Consider the following 12551-nt stretch of genomic DNA (forward strand, 5'->3'; position numbering starts at 1 on the left):
TCTCATAGAGAATGAATGGAGCCGGGGCCCGTTCAGGAAATCCCGGGGGGTCCGAGCAGTTTGACCCTTCGCGATCAGACACTTTGTCTGTGGATATGCTGTGGATAGGGGATAAGTTGTTACTTTTAGCTGCACAACTTGTTTAACTCATAGTTCATTCATGAGATATTAGCAAATGTATTTATGGAACCAAACAACCCTCATTAGATGTGGGCTTGGCCTGAAGTAGTAACCATCTGGATGGCTGAAGCAAATCACAAGCTTAAATAAATAAAGTATTGGTTCTGTGCCCCATATGTCTGTAAGGTGAGTTAATAACCATGTACAGCAGTGGTTCTCAACCTTTTTCCTGACTGTACCCCAAAAGGGTGAACGATTGTATCTCCACGGGTACCACTCGCACGTAAGTTTGCACGAGGGGTACCCGCGGACAAAATAAGTCATAAAAGTACTTAATTTCATAATGGCGTGTGCTTTCTAGTGTGATACTAATGCAATACTTAATCCCCTTGTGCTATTATTCTCCCCTCCATCTTAATCCCCTTGTGTTATTATTCCCCCCCCCCTTCTCTGATCCCAGTTTGCCATTATCCCCATCCCCCTCTCCGATCCCCCTGGGCCAATACATGAGATACATACAATAACACCCTCTCATACTGCAGTGTAGTTTAACATGCTTAAAAGGCCTTTGTCTATCCCGTTCGGGGGGAGTTGGAGGGCCGCACTGATGGGTGACATCCTTCTGCGTGTGCCGACACCTCCGCGCAATGTCAAGGATGTCACACTTTAGGCCCGGCAGCCACTGCAGCTCACATAAAGTGGGCACGGCCATAGGTACAATCTAGTGAGCTGCCACGGTGACTGCGGCGTCCAATCCCCGCTCTGCGCTGACAAATACTGGCCAATGCATGGCCGGTATTTGTCAGCGAATTGCCGTACCCCCGGATAACCCTTGGTGTACCCCTGGTTGAGAACCCCTGATCTACAGTATAAAGCAAGACCAAACGAACAGTCATTTTTAACATAAGGAAAGAAGCAAGAAAAGGGATAAGGATATACGTACATCGTCTTTTCACTCAATAAAGTCCATTTGCTGTATGTATTTTTCTGTCAGTTTAGGATGCCTGCCTGGGGTTGCTATCTCGAACCCTTACATAGGTCCTCACAGGGGCTAACTAGAGGGTGCAGAGTTGCCAAGAGGTATCTCCCCTACATAACCAAACCACTACTACAAATGACACATATGGGAATTCCTGCCAAACCTTCTTCTTTTTGGAGCCCAAATTACACCTCTGCAACTCTGATCATCCATTCAGGTGATATCGCACGTTGTATCTCACACTGTTGAAAACAATGAATTTGTGATGACATTAAGAATATGAATTAATAAAAAAAACAAGAACAAAAAAAACTTCTGTGTGATTTGTGATGAGTTTGTGTGTTTATTTGGGGCAGACACAGGGAGGGGGCAGGAGGTTGGTCACAGTCTGCTCCTCTACAGGCGTCGGGATGGTGAGTGCTTTGTATAATCCATGAATCAGCGTCTCTTGTGAGATTTGTGGCCTCTGCGGCTGTGATCCTGGGATAGGCTGGCAGGACTGTAGTATGGTGAGTACCAGCTGGAGCCATAACCATCAGCTAGAGTGTGGAAAGACAGGAGCAGCGGCACCTGGGATAAAAGTTATATGCATAGATACCAATACCAAGGCTGTGTTCATACATTCAGGTTTGATTTTAAAGCCAGAAACAGATCATGAATGGAACAAAAATATAATGAATATACTTTTCAGTTCAATTCCTGGCTTTGTATTCAACAATTGCAATTAAAAACCTAAACACAGCCTGACAATGGTTCCTGTCTATCTATCTAATATCTATCTATCTCATATCTATCTATCTATATTTATCTCTATATCTATCTCATATCTATCTATCTATATCTATCTCTATATCTATCTCATATCTATCTATCTATATCTATCTCTATATCTATCTCATATCTATCTATCTCATATCTATCTATCTATCTATCTATATCTATCTATCTCATATCTATCTATCTATCTATATCTATCTCTATCTCTCATATCTATCTATCTCATATCTATCTATCTGTCTATCTATCTAATATCTATCTATCTCATATCTATCTATCTATCTATCTATCTGTCTATCTAATATCTATCTATCTCATATCTATCTATCTAATATCTATCTATCTCATATCTATCTATCTATCTATCTATCTAATATCTATCTATCTCATATCTATCTATCTATCTAATATCTATCTATCTATATCATATCTATCTGTCTCATATCTATCTATCTATCTATCTATCTATCTATCTCATATCTATCTATCTATCTCATATCTATCTATCTAATATCTATCTATCTCATATCTATCTATCTATCTAATATCTATCTATCTATCTATCTCATATCTATCTATCTAATATCTATCTATCTATATCATATCGATCTGTCTCATATCTATCTATCTGTCTCATATCTATCTATCTATCTATCTCATATCTATCTATCTCAATCTCATATCTATCTATCTCCTATCTATCTCATATCTATCTATCTCAATCTCATATCTATCTATCTCCTATCTATCTCATATCTATCTATCTCATATCTATCTATCTATCTATCTATCTCATATCTATCTATCTATCTCATATCTATCTATCTATCTATCTATCTCATATCTATCTATCTCATATCTATCTATCTATCTATCTCATATCTATCTATCTATCTCATATCTATCTAGAAAGAAAATATTTCAGAAGAACAGCACAACCCAAATAGATGCAATAGTCGCATGTGGTACACGCAGGTATACGAATCAGGGTTAGGGACTCCAACTTCAGACAGCAAAAAGTAGATTCCCACAGCACACGTATTAAGGTGAAAAAACGTTGGTGTTTATTCCATAGAAAAGTGTTGGTGGTAGCGGGGGTGTGATGAGGGCAGATGTTGTTACCCTAGGGGAGGATGGCATTAACCCCTTGTATTTGTGACGCCAGGACGTGGTTTAGCCTAAAACCACCCGAAGGTATACCGCTGGATCCTGGGCTAGGGACGGGGGCAATAAAGACTCCGACACCAAGTTATGGACAACGGCAACTTTACTGAGGGTAGACAGATGGTAAAGTCTATACAGTTCAGCCAGGACCCAAGGAGGGGATCAGTGACGCTGAGACCTTAAGGGCTTGCTGGGACTTGTAGTAGGACTGGACAATTGAATGCAGACCACGCTGACTTGACAGATGACAGGGACTGACTTGACTTGACACATAAAGCTGTGACTTTATCTTACTTGAATTGATGGTGGCTGCAGGACTGGACTTTGAGGCCTCAAACACTCTGGACACACACACTAGACAAGACTGCACTGGACCTCAGCCGAAGAGAGAGAGAGAAGCTTCACCCAGGGCTTATATGGGGAGACTAGCAGGGAGCCCATAGGTCACTCTTGGGATCACCTGGTCACTGGTCTCCTGGGTAACAATCACATGACATATCACATGGTATAACTCTTAAAGCAACATTACATTTTATAACACTTTACATGGTAAAACATATTTACATTGGGGAAACAAGTGCAGGGGGCCTTGGGGACACTGAAGGAGGCTGCCTGACAGGACAGCAGGAACACGGGGTAACACCTCCCGTACTGGGCCACCACATGTCTCACAGCAAGCGACGTTTCAACCAGCTTGCCTGGTTTTTCTCAAGATGCTTGAGAAAGACCAGGCGAGCTGGTTGAAACGTTGCTTGCTGTGAGACACTTTTCTATGGAATAAACACCGAAGTTTTTTCACCTTAATATGTGGGCTGTGGGAACCTACTTTTTGCTATATATCTATCTATCCATCTCATATTTATCTATCTATATCTATCTATCTAATATCTATCTATCTCTCTCATATCTGTCTATCTCTCTATCTCATATCTATCTATCTATCCATCTTATATTTATCTATCTATATCTATCTATCTCTCTCTCATATCTATCTATCTAATATCTATCTATTTCCTATCTATCTATCTATCTATCTAATATCTATCTATCTATCTAATATCTATCTATCTCTCTCTCTCATATCTGTCTATCTATCTATCTATCTCATATCTATCTATCTCTTATCTATCTATCCAGAGATTCCACTTGAAATCAATATGGTGGTGCAAGCTGTAGTAGACATAAGTCCAAAATCCTAGGCAGACCATAAACAAAGAATTACAGCAGCATGTGAGATAATGCATGGCTTTATTCACCTAACATCATGCCTGAGTATTATAATTTAACATTCCATAATATTTTTAAAATACTGAGATCGGGCTACAATCCATTACAGCCCAGATTTATCAATCTGTCTGGTTTTGCTCATAACAACTAATCACAGCTTACTTTTCATATTGTAACAAGCTCTGGCAATATGATATGGCAACCAACCAGATTGATATATATGGTCCGCTGGGTTACTACAAAATGCCTCAGTGTGGCCCTTCTTTCCCATGTGTCAAGTACCGCCTGCTGATAAAGGCACACCCACATGCAGGGGTCAATGGCTGCAATATTTTGACAGTGTAAGGCTAGGTTCATACTACGTTCGTGCCCCCATTAATCATATCCTTTGGCATCTGGCCCCCAAAAAATGATGCCGATATATACTGTTAGGAGCAGTGGGCACCAATGAGGACCTAGTGACTCCATTCAGGACCTATGCGCTATTTTAAAAGCATCGGAGCCCACGTTATTTTCACTGGAAATAGCACAAAGTTCCCAAACCGAGTCACTAGGTAACTACGTTAGGCCAAATCAATGGGGTCCACTGCTCCTGGTAACAGTATACATTGGCATCCTTTTTTCGGTGGGGTGCCAGCAGATACAATTAACGGGGGCACGAACCTACTATGAACCTACCCTTACACCTTTAAAATCTGTAGCAGGGTGTAAATTCCTCAAATTTTTTTTCCCCAGCAGCATATACATTGTGTTTCCTAATCCCAATTTACATACCAAAAAAGTATCCACTTTTGGATGTAGTGGATTAAAATCTTTGTGTGAACGTGGCACTACAGGATATTCTTGGAGAAGAACCCAGTGATTCATGTTGGAGTGTTGGCACCACAGGGCAGTGTGCGGAGTTTCAGGTCCCTACTGGTTTACTAACTGATTCATGTATTATAATGTTGTATCCATAAACATATGATGATGATCCTTTCAATACTTAAACAAGATACTCCAGTTTTTGTGTTTTTTTTTTTCAATGTGTTGTGTTAGCAAATCATTATAATTATATTGATATGAATTTTTCTGGCCTCAAAGGTGAATATTTGGCATTAAAAGATGTGTTGTACGGGTATTTACATTTTTTGTTGGTATGTAATGTCATCTGGAAATAATTATGAAAAAAAGTTAAAATTTAAGTAATACAAAAAAATTATATATATAAAAAATGAGGGTATCTTTATATTAAAGCTATATACAGTAAGCTGCTAGCACTCAATGTACTCATTTTGCAGAAAGAAATATGAATGGATACTGGTTACAGGCAGGTTTCCCACAGTTATACTATCATTGTACTTAAAATGTACCTGTCATTAGCAACAACTTTTTATATAATGTAGAAAACACCATTATATGTATATTTGTATATATGTATGTATTTGTATATTTGTCTCTGTAAGAAGTCCAAATACAAGAAGTAAGGGTAGGACAAGCAGGGCTCTGTACACTGAGGACAAGCAGGACTCTGTACACTGAGGAAAAGCAGGGCTCTGTACACTGTGGACAGGCAGGGCTCTGTACACTGTGGGAAAGCAAGGCTCTGTAAACTGAGGACACACAGGGCTCTGTACACTGAGGAAAAGCAGGGCTCTGTACACTGAGGACAAGCAGGGCTCTGTGCAGTGAGGACAAGCAGGGTTCTGTATACTGAGGACAAGCAGGGCTCTGTGGATTGAGGAAAAGCAAGGCTCGGTACATTGAGGACAAGCAGGGCTCTGTACACCGAGGACAAGCAGGGCTCTGTACACCGAGGACAAGCAGGGCTCTGTACACTGAGGAAAAGCAGGGCTCTGGACACTGAGGAAAAGCAGGGCTCTGTACACTGAGGAAAAGCATGGCTCTGTAAACTGAGGACAAGCAGGGCTCTGTAAACTGAGGACAAGCAGGGCTCTGTAAACTGAGGACAAGCAGGACTCTGTACACTGAGGACAAGCAGGACTCTGTACACTGAGGAAAAGCAGGGCTCTGTACACTGAGGAAAAGCAGGGCTCTGGACAATGAGGAAAAGCAGGGCTCTGTACACTGAGGAAAAGCAGGGCTCTGTACACTGAGGAAAAGCAGGGCTCTGTACAATGAGGAAAAGCAGGGCTCTGGACAATGAGGAAAAGCAGGGCTCTGTAAACTGAGGAAAAGCAGGGCTCTGTACACTGAGGGAAAGCAGGGCTCTGTACAATGAGGACAAGCAGGGCTCTGTACACTGAGGACAAGCAGGGCTCTGTGCACTGAGGACAAGCAGGGCTCTGTACACTGAGGAAAAGCAGAGCTCTGCAAATTGAGGACAAGCAGGGCTCTGGACACTGAGGAAAAGCAGGGCTCTGTACAGTGAGGACAAGCAGGGCTCTGTACAGTGAAGACAAGCAAGGCTCTGCACACTGAGGACAAGCAGGGCTCTATACACTGAGGACAAGCAGGGCTCTGTACACAGAGGAAAAGCAGGGCTCTGTACACTGAGGACAAGCAGGGCTCTGTACACTGAAGACAAGCAGGGCTTTGTACACTGAGGACAAGCAGGGCTCTGTACACTGAGGACAAGCAGGGCTCTGTACACTGAGGACAAGCAGGGCTCTGTACACTGAGGAAAAGAAGGGCTCTGTACACTGAGGACAAGCAGGGCTCTGTACACTGAGGACAAGCAGGGCTCTGTACACTGAGGACAAGCAGGGCTCTGTACACTGAGGACAAGCAGGGCTCTGTACACTGAGGACAAGCAGGGCTCTGTACACTGAGGAAAAGAAGGGCTCTGTACACTGAGGACAAGCAGGGCTCTGTACACTGAGGACAAGCAGGGCTCTGTACACTGAGGACAAGCAGGGCTCTGTACACTGAGGACAAGCAGGGCTCTGTACACTGAGGACAAGCAGGGCTCTGTACACTGAGGACAAGCAGGGCTCTGTAAACTGAGGACAAGCAGGGCTCTGTACACTGAGGACAAGCAGGGCTTTGTACACTGAGGACAAGCAGGGCTCTGTACACTGAGGACAAGCAGGGCTTTGTACACTGAGGTCAAGCAGGGCTCTGTACACTGAGGACAAGCAGGGCTCTGTACACTGAGGAAAAGCAGGGCACTGTATACTAAGGACAAGCAGGGCTCTGCACACTGAGGAAAAGCAGGGCTCTGTACACTGAGGACAAGCAGGGCTCTGTACACTGAGGACAAGCAGGGCTCTGTACACTGAGGAAAAGCAGGGCTCTGGACACTGAGGAAAAGCAGGGCTCTGTACAGTGAATACAAGCAGGGCTCTGTACAGTGAAGACAAGCAGGGCTCTGTACACTGAGGACAAGCAGGGCTTTGTACACTGAGGACAAGCAGGGCTCTGTACACTGAGGACAAGCAGGGCTTTGTACACTGAGGTCAAGCAGGGCTCTGTACACTGAGGACAAGCAGGGCTCTGTACACTGAGGAAAAGCAGGGCACTGTATACTAAGGACAAGCAGGGCTCTGCACACTGAGGAAAAGCAGGGCTCTGTACACTGAGGACAAGCAGGGCTCTGTACAGTGAAGACAAGCAGGGCTCTGTACAGTGAAGACAAGCAGGGCTCTGTACACTGAGGACAAGCAGGGCTCTGTATACTGAGGACAAGCAGGGCTCTGCACACTGAGGAAAAGCAGGGCTCTGTACACTGAGGACAAGCAGGGCTCTGTACACTGGTATTTATGGTTTTTTTTTTTTTTTTTATATTTACGCTGTTCACCGTACGGGGCCACACTTCTACGCCCAGCGATACCAAATATGTTTTAATTTTTATTGGGTTTGGGGTTTATTCACATTTTTTAGAACTTTGACTAATTATTGTAAAAAATGTTATGTGGCTCGTGTTCCCTGATGAGTGTGTTCTGAAGTCTAAAACATCTGGGACACATAAGTCCTAATATCTCTCAAAAAGCCTTTACACTTTTGTATACAAAATAAATATACAAAACCATACCCTCCCAAGTTGTAGTAAACGGAAAGAGGGCGCTATGGCGGTTTTGTTTTTGTACAGCCATACCTCTGCTCCCACCCAGTCCCTACCCAAGCACACCCTATCACACCCAGCTTCTGCCAACAAAATGCCACCCTCAATGGAAATGTGTAGAAGAGGATGGGAATCTGAAGAAGAAAGAAGATTAAAGTATGAATAACTTTATTGACACAAAGAAATAAAAATAACAAAACATAACAAAAGTGATGAGACGCATTTCGTTATCGTTTACATACAAGCCTTGCTTTAAATTTGACACTGAAATCTGCTTTTTGATATGATATATGATCTGATATCAATAAATGCAAATATCCTATTGTTTGTATCCTCACTGCTGTAAATGTGCCGGCTTTATTTTATAATCACCATTTTATATGACTATTTGCCTCGCCCTCCATCTTTGGCCCTGTTTGGCGCCACTTTGTGTATTTAACAAGCTATATAAGGGAGATATACCTCCTGAAATGCGTCTTGTCACTTTCATGGTATATTTTATTATCATTTTTTTTTAATATTATTATTTTTTATATTATTTTTTTAATATCCACAACCTCCAGGTCTGATCCATGGCAGGCAGCGCCATTGCAATGCCATCTTCCTTCCTTTTCATATGGGTTCCGTGTTCTAGGATACCAGTCAGATCACTGCCAGCCAGCAGCCCAGGATCTCCTACATACGCAGAGGCCATATGCACCCAAGGGTTACATCAGATGAGAGTCAATTTTTGCAGGGGTCTCACAAGGGAACCATTAGTCCACTAAATTACTCAAAGCATTGTCTTCTCCTTTTTTTGGTCTTTTCCTTTTAACCCCTTTAGTTTTGCACTTTCATTTTTTCCACTTCACCTTCTAAAAATAACACTTCCAAGTTTCATCTTACAAACCTGTATGAGGGCTTGTTTTTTTGCGCCACCAATTTTATTTTGTAATAAAATCAATTATTTCACCACAAAATCTACGACAAATAAAAATTTTTGGGGGCAAAATAAAAAAAACGCCATTTTGTCACTTTTGGGGGCTTCCGCTTCTACGCAGTGAACTTTTTGTTAAAAATAACACATTATCTTTGTTCTGCAGGTCTATACAATTACAATGATACCCAAATTGTATAGGTTTTGTTTTGTTTTACTTCTTTTAAAAAAATTATAACTTTTTGTATGAAAATTAACATTTAAAAATGTCCTCATCTGAATCCCCCATAATTTTATTTTTCTGTATATGGGGGCTAATTTTTTGCGCCGTGATAGTTTTTACCGGTACCATATGTGTTTTTATGGAACTTTTTGATCGCTTTCTATACATTTTTTTAGGGTATACAAAGTGATCAAAAATAAGCAATTATGGATTTGGTATTCTTTCACACACATATACGCCATTGTCTGTGCAGTTTAATTACCATTATATTTTTATAGTTCAGACATTTACGCATGCGGTGTAACCACATATGGTATTGTTTATTTTTTTTGTTAAAAATTTTTTTTTCTTAAGGGGAAAAGTGGGGTGATTCTAAATTTAATTAGGGAAGGGGTTAAAGGGGTTGTGCGCTGCCCTGCCTTTCGGAGCTCCGCTCGCAGCGTCCGGAAGTTCATTACTCCGAACGCTGTGTGCAGGCTTCCGTGTTCGAGGCCGCCCCCTCGTGACTTCGTGCCCGCCCCCTTGTGACGTCACACCCGCCCGCCCCCTCAACGAAAATCTATGGGAAGCGGGCGTGACCGCTGTCACGTCCCCTTCCCATAGACTTTCGTTGAGGGGGCGGGCGTGACATCACGAGGGGGCGGCGTTACGTTATGAGGGAGCGGCCTCGAACACGGAAGCCTGCACACAGCGTTCGGAGTAATGAACTTCCGGATGCTGCGAGCGGAGCTCCGAAAGGCAGGGCAGCGCACAACCCCTTTAAATCACTTTTATAAACCCTTTTTTTTACACATTTTTTACACATTTTTTACACTAGCTGCCGGGACCACCCTGCTATGACCCTCGCTTAGCTACTGAGCGTGTGTCATAGAAGGGAAGTGGGACAAGGGCATACAGGTATGCCCTTCCTCTTTAAAGGGGTACTCTGGTGGAAAACTTTTATTTTTTAAATCAACTGGTGCCAGAAAGTTAAACAGATTTGTAAATTATTTCTATTAAAAAATCTTAATCCTTCCAGTACAGTGGTCCCTCAACATACGATGGTAATTCGTTCCAAACGACCCATCGTTTGTCGAATCTATCGTATGTTGAGGGACCCGTGCAATGTAAAGTATAGGAAGCTGTACTCACCTGTCCCCGCCGCCGACCAGGTCCTCACCGCTCCCGCTGCTGTCACAGGGGCTCCCGATGCTGTCCCGCTGCTCCGGTGTCTTCTTCGCGATCCTCCGGTGTCTTGCGCATCTTCTGCAGGGTCCGGGCCTCGCTTTCTGGTGACGTTATTACGCTGCTGCGCCGGCGCGGCGTGCGTAGTGACGTAATAACGTCGCCGGAAAGCAAGGCCCGGACCCTGGAGAAGATGCGCAAGACACCGGAGGAGCGCGAAGTGGACCCAGAGCATCGGGAATAGGTAAGTGAACCTGCTGGGGCACATTACACTGCTATCCGACAGCAGCTTAAGCATTTTGCGCTGTCGGATAGCAATTAATGCGATGGCCCCGACATATAAAAGCATCGTATGTCGATTTCATCATATGTCGGGGCCATCGTAGGTCGGGGGGTTACTGTACTTATTAGCTGCTGAATACTATGGAAGAAATTATTTTCTTTTTGGAACACAGAGCTCTCTGCTGAATCACGAGTACAGTGCTTTCTACTGACATCTCTGTCCATTTTAGGAACTGTCCAGAGTAGGAGAAAATCCCCATAGCAAACATACGCTGCTCTGGACAGTTCCTAAAATGGACAGAGATGTCAGCAGAGAGCACTGTGCTCGTGATTTCAGCAAAGAGCACTGTGTTCCAAAAAGAAAAGAATCTCCTCTGTAGTATTCAGCAGCTAATAAGTACTTGAAGGATTAAGATTTTTAAAAATCTGTTTAACTTTATTGGCACCAGTTGATTTAAAAAAAAAAGTTTTCCACTGGAGTACCCCTTTAGGAAGTTAAAGGAGATCTGCAGCTGCATATAACCTGCAGATAGGGGATAAGTGTTTGATCGCGGGGGCGTCCCCCTGTGATCTCCTGTATGGGGCCCCGACTCTGGCGCAGCTCTCCTTGTGTAAGAGGCCTGTCTGCTGAAGCATGACGCGGTGCCCCTCCATGTATCTCTATGGAATATTCGTGTATCCCCGCCTCTCCCATAGAGCTGAATGGAGGGGGTGTGTCTGTCAACCTTAGTGAGGTCATCGACACGAGTACTAGCCACACCGCGGCAGTGCAGGTCCCGGTATGGGAGATCAAACACTTATCCCCTATTCGGGGGATAGGGAATAAGTTATATACCGCTGCAGATCTCCTTTAAGGGTTCACACGGTAGGAAAACGTGCATAAAACACGGGCAGACATTCTGCACATTTGAATGATTTGGCAGGCACTAGGACCACTCGTAAATGGGTCGTCGAAATTGGGATTTCTGTGGCAGAAACATCTCTGCCGCGGAAATTCCCACCTGTGCACAGCGCAGAAAAATCCCATTGAAATCAATCCCACAATAATAGTGTGGCGGAAATCCACTGTGTGAACATAGCATTAGAAGAGAATGGGGCACAAGAGGTTGAGTGATTTGGCGTGACCGCATGAGCAGAGCGCCAGGACGTCTTGAATGTCAAAGTACCATGCTAGGGGTAGGGGACCATTGCCATTTAAAGGGGTACTCCCCTGGAAAACATTTTTTTTTTAAATCAACTGGTTCCAGAAAGTAAATCAGTAAATTACTTCTATTTAAAAATCTTAATCTTTCCAGTACTTAGCAGCTGCTGTATACTACAGAGGAAGTTCTTTTCTTTTTGAATTTCCTTTCTGTCTGACCACAGTGCTCTCTGCTTCCACCTCTGTCCATATCAGTAACTGCCCAGAGCAGGAGAGGTTTACTATGGAGATTTGCTCCTACTCTGGACAGTTCCTAAACTGGACAGAGGTGTCAGCAGAGAGCACTGTGGTCAGACACAAAGGAAGTTCAAAAAGAAAAGACCTTCCTCTGTAGTAAGTACTGGAAGGATTAAGATTTTTAAATAGAAGTAATTTACAAATTTGTTTAACTTTCTGGCACCAGTTGATTTAAAATAAATAAATAAATGTTTTCCAGGGGAGTACCCCTTTAAAGAAAAAAAAAATGTATGCACTTCCAGATGAATCCTCTAGAGG

Source organism: Hyla sarda, chromosome 12 (assembly GCF_029499605.1).
Source record: "Hyla sarda isolate aHylSar1 chromosome 12, aHylSar1.hap1, whole genome shotgun sequence".
In the NCBI taxonomy this organism is placed as follows: domain Eukaryota; kingdom Metazoa; phylum Chordata; class Amphibia; order Anura; family Hylidae; genus Hyla; species Hyla sarda.